Genomic DNA, 10,397 nt, shown 5'->3' with positions numbered 1-10,397 from the left:
TGTCGTATTACACCAAAATCAACACCTAAACTAAATAAAAAAAAAGAAAATAGACGAGAAAGTTGATACAAATTGTCAAGAATTTAATGATACACAACACAGTATATTAGAAGAAAATGTGCAAAATAACAAAGAAAATGTATGCGAACACCATGTTACCAAACGTAAATCCAATAAAATATATATAATTGGTGGACAACAGTGTCGTGGAATGGCTTCAACATTATATCGTTCTAGAGAATTTACTAACTATGAAAATTACCAGATAACTTCAACCGTTAAACCAAATGCGCGTTGTGAAGAGATTCTGAAAAACACGGAGACATTAAATGCTGATACAAATGATAAAATTGTAGTTAGTGTCGGAGAATGTGACAGTAATCCAAGTAAATTATTTGCGGAACTCAGTTTTTTCTTAAAGTTGCATCGCAAACCAACTGTAATAGTACTTGGCATAAAAACCAATATACATCTGAATGAAAGTAAATTAAATGAATTGTTAAATATATGTTGCAAAAATTTTGATAATTGTATTTTCTTAGATTTGTATGACATCAATTATTATGACAAAAATTTTATGTATGATATGTGCCGTAAATTGAATTTTCTAATTGACACTATGTATTATGACGATAAATTTTTGGGTTACAAGAAAAAACAAGTAAAAACACTTAACAAGTCGCGTACTAATAAGAACAATAAAAAATATAAAAATGAAATTACCTACGACTTTCAACCAAGTAAGACAAACACAGAAAATGTTAGTAAAGGGAGTAAAACACATGTCAGATTAGTGCAAAAATTAATAACAAATTATTACACTCCAACATACAACAATGCAAAACCTTCTCACACTTCGATAAAAAGTCTTTTTCGTGAACAACCGTAACAACTCTTTTGCTGTTCTTCATCAGAATATAGCTGGATTACTGGGAAAGAAAGAATTAATAGAACTTACTATAGAAGAATTATCAGAAAACAATAAAGATTTTGATATATTATGTTTCAGTGAAACATTTGTAAAAACTGGGAGTGAAGGAAATATAAACATTGCAGGATATAAACTAGCAGCAACATATTCAAGACACCACCAAAAGAGGGGTGGAGTTTGTATACTATGCTCTCATCTTATTCCAGCACAAGAATTATCCTTTTTAAATGAATTTGCTGAAAATTTTGTTTTTGAGTGTTGTGGAATTGAGATTGTATCTAGGAAATATATTATCATATGTGTTTATAGAACACCAACCTCAAATATTGTATCATTTTTTGATAAATTTAAATTACTAATGGGAAAATTGAGACATAAAACGAAACACAAAATAATTATAGTCGGCGATCTGAATATAGACGTATTAAAAAATTCAAATGAAACGACGGAATTGAAAAGAATTATAGCAAATTTTAACTTTAAATTACACATATCTAGTCCTACTCGTAAAAAGGCATGTCTAGATCAGATACTCAGTAATATACCTGAAGCAAAAAGTGAAATACATAAGTTAGGACTATCTGACCACGACACGGCACAATCTCTTACTATTGAGATGAAAGATAAAATACAGCAACCTAAGTTTTGGTATTACAAAAAAAGAGATTACAGCTTAGATAATCTCTCTAAATTTCGTAAATGCATACATAGTTTATCATGGGCGGATGTGTATAGTGAAACCAATATGGAAACTGCATTTGCCACGTTCTATGATATCTTTAAAATATTTTATTATCTTTGTTTTCCCGTAATAAAAGTTAAAGTAAAATCGCAAGGAAACACTAAAAAGTGGATTACACGAGGCTTAAAGAAGTCTACAATTACTAAGAGACACTTACGTTTCGCTTATTATAAAAAAAGAGATAACAATGTAAAGATAAAGTACCAAAAATACTCGAAAATACTAAAAGAATGCATTAAACATTCTCAAAAACTGGCCAATACATTGTACCTTGAAAAGTCTAAAAATCCTTGTAAAGCTACATGGGATCTAATACAAAATAGAACACAAAGAAATCCTATTAATAGAAATATTGACAGACTTCTAATAAATGATGAGATAGTTGATAATCCGAATGACATTGCAAACATATTTAATAATTATTATATTGACATGGCAAATTTTAATTCAAATTGTAATTATAATATTATAAATATACAATCGAACCATGCCAGCATGTTTTTAAGACCAACAGATGAGTTTGAAGTTATTAAAATAATTAACACACTTAAATCTACAAACTCGACTGGCCACGATGAAATACAGACAAAGGTACTAAAAATGTGTAAAAATGAAATTGCTCCTGTGCTAAGCTATTTAATTAATCTGTCATTTAACACTGGATCTTTCCCGGAACCATTAAAAATGGCTATAGTAAAACCACTTCATAAAAAAGGGAGTATTTCTGATGTGGATAATTACAGACCGATATCTCTTCTACCCAACTTTTCAAAGATATTTGAAAGAGCAATGTTAAATCAATTAATAAATTTCTTAGAAAAATTTAAATTGATAACATCGGTTCAAAATGGTTTTCGAAAAGGCAAATCGACAACATCAGCTGCTTTTTCTCTTATAAATAATGTGCTATCACATATGGATAAGCGCAATCATGTCACGGCTGTCTTTTTTGATATGAGTAAGGCCTTTGATACTGTATCACATAAAAAATTAATTTATAAATGCGATATGTATGGAATAAGAGGATTAGCAAGTAAATGGCTAAGTAGTTACTTAAGTAATAGAAAACAATACGTAGAGATATCAAAAATGGACGCAAGCCTGGAAGTTAATGAATATAAATCGACCATTAGACTAAATACAAACGGTGTTCCACAAGGAAGTATTTTAGGACCCTTGTTATTCCTGCTTTATATAAATGACTTGCCAAATGTCACAGAGTATGACTGCACTATGTTTGCTGATGATGTATCTGTAGTGATACCTTGCAATAACGACAAAACATATAATAATGACATAAACGGAACAATTACGAAAATTATAGAATGGTTACATAATAATAATTTGAATATAAACTACAATAAAACTACATATATACAATTTATTAACAAAAATAGAGTTAAACAGTCTTTAAACGTAACTTGTGCTGGAAACACTATCAAAGAATCTTCGCAAATCACTTTTTTGGGCATACTATTGGATGATAGATGCTCTTGGGAAAATCACACTAATAAAATATGCAATAAAATGAATTCATTTGCCTATGCTCTCTGGCGATTAACAAGGATTAGTAATAAAAAAACAAGCTTACAGGCATATCACGGCTACGTAAGTTCCATTTTGAGATATGGCATTTTGATTTGGGGCAACTCATATCATGCTAAACGGGTCCTTATAGCTCAGAAACAATGCATCAGAGCAATATGTAATGTTGACATACGTATATCTTGCCGACCACTGTACAAAGATTTAAATGTATTAACTGTTCCATGTCAATATATCTACGAAGTGTGCATATTTGTAAGAATGCATATCAAATTATTTAGAAAAAAAGGTGAATACTGTAATTTTAACTTAAGGAATCCAAATAATCTCATTCTCCCATACAATACTACAAACTTGTATAGCAGAAATGCCTATTGTATGTCAATAAAAATTTACAATAAGTTGCGGGATGATATAAAAATACTACCGATAAATATGTTCAAGAGAGAGTTAAAAAGATGGCTGATCAATAAGTGTTTTTACTCTGTTGATGAGTACTTTAATTCATGAAGTAGGTAATCGGAGTACTTTGCCCAGAAATTTAAATTTAATTTAATAATGATGAAAATAAAAATGAAACTGAGAAATATGTACAATCTTATAATAATAAATGGACACTGTTAATTTTGCATGCCAGTTTCTGGTGAAAAGTGTGATACATAAATTATAATTTTTAAAATCCTGTAAACCACTTTTCAGGCAAAATAAAGATATTTGTATTTGTATTTGTATTTGTAATGAAATTTGGTACACAGGTGATCTAGACCCTGACAAAGGACATAGGCTACATTTTAATGCAAAACAAGGGTTGCAAGGGGTTGAAACGTTATATGGAAGTATCGTTATTTTACGCGGACGAAGTCGCGGGCGCAGCTAGAAATATATATAGAAAACGTCTAGGTCTATGATACTCTTGAATAAAAATGTTCGCATCGTGTGAGGAATCGAATCTGCAAGCTTTGGAAGTAAAGGGTGTATTAAACCACCGAGGTTGTTAGATCACCGAGGTCTGAATAGAATAGAATAGAAAATCATTTATTCAAATAAATTTACATTGAAGCACTTTTGAATAGTCATAACATTTTTTTTTTTAATCTACCGCTCATCGGAATGCTGTCTCATCACAAGAAGAACAAGCAATACAATAAAATCTAATTTACTCTAGAAACTTCTAAATTTCTAGAGAAATATTTTGACATTTAAAAATGTCACGTACAAATGTAATAGAGATGTGATGATTTCCTCTGTTCATCTGACCGCAGGCAGTGATGCCAGTATGATTTCCCCTAAATTTGGGAGATTTAGTGGCGATTACGAGATAATCTGGGAGAAATAAAAATTAAGGCTTTAAGATTGCAGGTTCATTATTAATGTCTAAACTAACAGGAATGAAGGCCGGCAAGATTAAATATAATAATAATCTCAAGACAATTCACACAGCACCATCTAGACCCAAGTTAACCTAGCTAAAGCTTGTGTTATGGGTACTAGACAACTGATAGAAATACATAGATTTTATTTTTCGTAAATACATACATATTATACATAGAAAACACCCAGACCGACACAAACAATCATACACATAGAATACAAATGTTTGTGCCGTGCGAGGAATCGAACCCGCGATCATAGGACGTAAAGCGGTGTGCTAAACCACTAGACCACCGAGGTCGTCAAATAAAGAGGAGCTGTGGAATAAGCGCCATTCAAAAAAAGAAAAATTATATCGAAGTTTAAAAATACGCGGGTAGTCAGTAATTATACAAGACAGACAGTGAAACGTACTGTTTATCTTAAGACCTTGTAATCTGTATTTCGCTATAAAGAATAATTCTCATCTTACATTATAATTACATCACTACATAGTATAAAACAGTGGCAATTCCAAAAACGAACCATCGCTTAACAACATGTCTACTTAATCTAGATAGACATAACCTCAAAATAATGATAGGGACAATAACGGGCCATTGTTCCTTAAACAAACACTTGTACAAAATTGATGCTACAGACAGTCCCCTTTGTCGGGCTGATTTAAAGCTGAAGAAACGGCGGCTCACGTAGTCCTGGAGTGCTTGCAGTGGCCCAACAATGAAAACAAATCCTCGGAACGGTGAGGTCGCTCCGTGAAGCCTGTGAAGACACCAGCAGTCTTCTGTGCTTTGGGGAGGAGCTTGGCTGGCTACTTTAGTAGTCTGGCTCTGCACGCACAACGGCCCGAATGAGAGGCTAATTGCGGAGACTGGAGTCCAATATACATTTACATTTAGTATAAAACAAATATCCGTAATAATAGTCCGTCACAATGTATGATTAAATCTTTAAAAATACGCAACGGATTTTTAAGCAATTTTTTTAATAGATAGAGTGATTCAAGAGTAAGGTTTATATATTATATATGTACACTCGTGCGGAGCCGTGGCGAGTAGCTAGTTCTTATTCTTATTCGACAGTCAATCTGGCAACACTGACCACGTAATGAAAGGTCACTGTTGGACACTGGACAACCGTTTCGATACACATGTCAAACGATTGTTAAATTTGACAGCATTACCGAACTTCCGACCACACACAACTTTTACTCGACTGCTGAATACAGTTTTCTTTACTTTACACCTGTTAGAAAGAGAGATCCGTTTGCTAGACATGTGAATAGCACCACGAACGTCACATTTTCTTTATTTACTAGCTGTTGCCGCGACTTCGTCCGCGTGGAATTTAACTGTATTATTCTAAAATAAAAGTACTAAGTTACTCCTTATTACATCAGCTACCTGCCAATAAAAGTCCCGTCAAAATCGGTCCAGCCATTTCAGAGATTAGCGGGAACAAACAGACAGACAGGCAAAAATTATAAAAAATGTTATTTTGGTGTATGTACCGTATGCATGTAGTAAAAACGGTTATTTCAATATTACAAACCCTGTTGATCTAAATATCTTGAACCGTGTCCAATTCTACGATTTCCGGATTCATCCGCGGACGAATAAAAACTAATAATAATAATAATGCTGTTTTCATACCGTTAACGAGATTATATAACACATATAAAAGTCATTTAGGTTATATATTATGATGTTATATTGTAAATATTGGTGTGAAATAAAAGTTTATTTTTATTATTATTTCTTTATCTTATTTCATGCAGTAGTATGTTTTGTATAATAAAAATGAAAACTAATATATAGTATTAAATCACCTACTATGTGGTAAGAAGGTCAAAATAAAGGATGACGAATTTTTTTTTTATTTTATTGGGTTGTTTGGGCTATTGTCAGATGTTTGTAGCACCTGTAGCACTGCGACCTACATAGATCTATTGTGCTCGGTCTTTTTCAAAGTTCGCTACCTAGACCCGTCAGGGACAAGAATTGAAGGATATTCTTAGGAGCGATGGTTTTTATCTCCTCAGGATGGAGTGTAAACTTTCCAAAGGAGATATTTCGTTTATGCATGAGTGGGCTACGACCACATAGGATGTGGCATTTCCTCTTCAGTTTTGCAAAATCTGCAGATTTTTGTCGTGCATAGGCCTAGTTTATCCATATGCTTGTTATCATGCATATGTTGTTTTTACTCAAAGTATGACGAAACATGTATCTATATATAGATATCAATAATTTACATAAGTTTTTATGTTATATTTCTTATCATTACTTTCTCTACCCAAAGGCGACCTGGTAGTGATTGCTTAGCGATAAGACCGCCTTTTGTAACTGTTTGTGTTAATTTATTATTTTTATTATTTTCTGTATCTGTTGCAATAAAGAGTATATCTAAATATATATAACTCAAAGGTGACTGACTGATATAGTGAACTATCAACGCACAGCCCAAACCACTGAACGGATCAGGCTGAAATTTGGCATGCAGATAAATGTTATGACGTTAAGCAAAGGATTTTGATTAATTCTACCCCCAAAGGGATAAAATAGGGGATGAAAGTTTATATAAAACTTTGTCAATTTTAAACCGATAGGGCTGAGACTTTGCATGCATAAAGCTACTATGACGTAGGCATCCCCTAAGAAAGGATTTTGATAAATTCCACTCCTAAGGGGACGGAGGTTTGGCGGGACTTTTTTTGACAGGTAGCTGTAAGAAGGAGTAACTTAGACTGCATTTATTTTGGAAAATTTAAGTTAAATTCCACGCGGACGAAGTCACGGGTACAGCTAGTAATAAATAATCTTGGACACTTAATACAAAGCCATCTAGTCCCATGGTAAGCAGTAAGTAAGAGCTTGTAATATGGGTACTGAGAACTGATATAAATACTTACATAATATACATAGAAAACACCCAGACCGATACAAACATACTTACGAATACAAATATTTGCACCGTACGAGGAATGGAACCCGCGACCATCGGAAGTAAAGCAGTATGCTAATCCGCTAGACCACCGAAGCCGATTTAATTATTTAAGAAAATAAACTTCTCACCGATTTTTACAGTATTTGAATCTTTTGAATTGTTTCCATTGTAGTTTTTCTCTACCATTCATCCCAGTTCGCAGTCATCTCGTTATTTATTTTCTTTCTAATAGTTGAAGGTATTATATAATTATACTTACTTATTAAGTATATATATAATTATACATATAATTCAAAATTCAATCCTCAAAAAATTCAAATCAACTTATCTTTATCCATTTAATTCTATTACAGACTCTTGTCCTATGTCAAATCTACCGTCAGTTCGGAATGATTTCGAGATGAGAAGAACTGACAAGAAACTCAGCTCGTATTCTTTACAAATAAATGTTGTAGGTAAAGGTTTATAATACAGATTCATTTTTAAACCCAAATTTGGTAGAATAGAGTGACCACCTGCATATGCTATTGCAAAAGCAAATAGTCTAATCAGTTCGTAACACGAACAGACCAGTCCCAACAAGCAGCACGCGTTCACGAGTATGACGGATGAGCTCAGCCATCATTGCACTCAACCATATTAGTGGGAGTACATTGACCCGGGCAACCACGCCGCCACAAGTTTGAGCTTATAGCAAGCATGACTTCAAAACATCTGTTAAATCATATTTACTGGGCAAGGCCTATTACTCACTAAATGATTACTTGAATGACGAGCGTGCATGGCAATAGTATTCATGTACAGGATTTTCATTTAATGTTAGACATAGACACCTATATAAATACCTATGCATTGTAAATAACTGGATTTAAAAAAAAAAAGTAATTCAATTGAGTTTCTTGCCAGTTCTTCTCAATTAGATCTATATACCGAACTGGACGGTAGGGAAAAAATATAATGTAAAAACTTGACGTTCATAAGCGGCTAAAATGTCCTACACGAATTTGAATTTGAACATCACAGTTTTCACCCATTACAATATTTAATTTAGATTACAATGTGTCATTACTAAAGTTTCTCCCACTACTTGAAGCAGTATTGCATTTATACCAAACTGTTAATCGACAAAGCTAGTAGTTTTTGTCTGTTTGTTTTTCCAATACATTGTCACATTGTATCGGCGTGTTTACTTGATTGTAACAAACACAATTGGTTCTCATAGTTTGTGGCCTTTGACGTCGTTTAAAACAGAATTTCGCTTGTTACTAGTATCTCCGCGAGATAATCCATTAGAATAGAATAGAAAATCATTTATTCAAATAAACTTACATTGAAGCACTTTTGAATAGTCATTACATTTTTTTTTTGGTAAAACGATCGCAAATAAACTTTTTTTGATGGTACTATACTGACGGTATATATGACATATCATAAGAGTCTGTAATAGACCTACATGAATGCAGATATTTGAATTTTCATATTAAAATTAATAGAAAAATAAATATAAATTGTCTGTGTGGTCACGGCACTGATGACGGCAATCAACCAGGGTAGCGTCGATACACCATACCCTTTGGTAGTCATTCTTCATGAAGGTGGTCAGCATGTTGGTGGGAACTCGGACCACAAACGATTTCAAACTCGCGTTAGGACTCGATTCCAGCTGCGTCACCCTTAATGTCAGGTTATATTTGGTCCGTATGTAGTCGATTATGTGCTGATTTGACTACCTCTATAGTCTAGAATTACTGTAAGTTGGACTGTATTCTTCGCATTTAGGACTCTGATCGGAGACTACATTTATTTTATTTTATTGGGAGGTTTGGGCTCTTGTCAGATGCTAAGACCTGTATAGATCTATAGTGCTCGCCCTTATTCAAAGTTCGCTACTTAGACCCGTGAGGGACAAGAACTGAAGGATATTCTTAGGAGCGATGGTTTTTAACTCCTATAGAGTAGACCACTAAAGTAGCCAGCCAAGGTCCTGCCAGAAACGCAGAAGCTGCCTGATGTCTTCACAGGGTTCACGGAGCGACCTCACCCTTCCGAGGATTTGTGTTCGCTGTATGGCCCAAGCACTCCAGGATCACGTCAGCGGCCGTGTTTTCGACTTCAAAGGAGCCCCGACAAACGGGACTCTCACCTATTGTTAGCAAGTGTTTGTTAAAGGGACAATCATCATCGCAGCCCGGAAGACGTCCACTGCTGGACATAGGCCTCCCTCAAAGATCTCCACGACGATCGGTCCTGCGCTGCTCGCATCCAATGCCTTCCAGCGATCTTGACCAGATCGTCGGTCCACCTTGCTGGAGGCCTTCCCACGCTGTGTCTTCCGGGACAATGGCCTGTTATTATCCCTATCGTTACTTTATAGTTTTTCCTATTTAGGTTTATAGTAAACGTTTTGTTAATCGATGGTTCACTATGTATTATAAACCTATATAGTAAAAGGTTACGACTTATGAACTAAACTCTCGCGTCATGATATTTGTAGCACTATGCCACACCCGTTTAGAAACAAACGTACAGAAAGACATACGCCTCAATGCTATATATAATTGACATTTTGAAATGACTTTGGCTTTACAAAGCAGAAGAATTTATTGTATTTTGTACGAGTCCTTTGTTTTTCTCATTATTATAAGTTATATTTACGCAAAGGGGTTCCTTAAATCTACACCCGGATCACAACTCCCGGGAACTGCTCGGAGTTTCCCTCTCTGCCACACGATGGACCCGGCACCCGCATGGTGAATACATGGAATGCTAAGAAGTTCGTCTCTCTCTCAGAAAGTAGATGTTATGGTCTGACTTGTTCTGATTTTTTGACATAAAAGATAGACTATATTCGTCCTACTCTAA

This window comes from Achroia grisella, unplaced genomic scaffold, assembly GCF_030625045.1.
Source record: "Achroia grisella isolate CSIRO2021 unplaced genomic scaffold, CSIRO_AGI_Agris_v1 utg1090, whole genome shotgun sequence".
In the NCBI taxonomy this organism is placed as follows: Eukaryota; Metazoa; Arthropoda; class Insecta; order Lepidoptera; family Pyralidae; genus Achroia; species Achroia grisella.
This window is presented reverse-complemented; position numbering follows the sequence as displayed.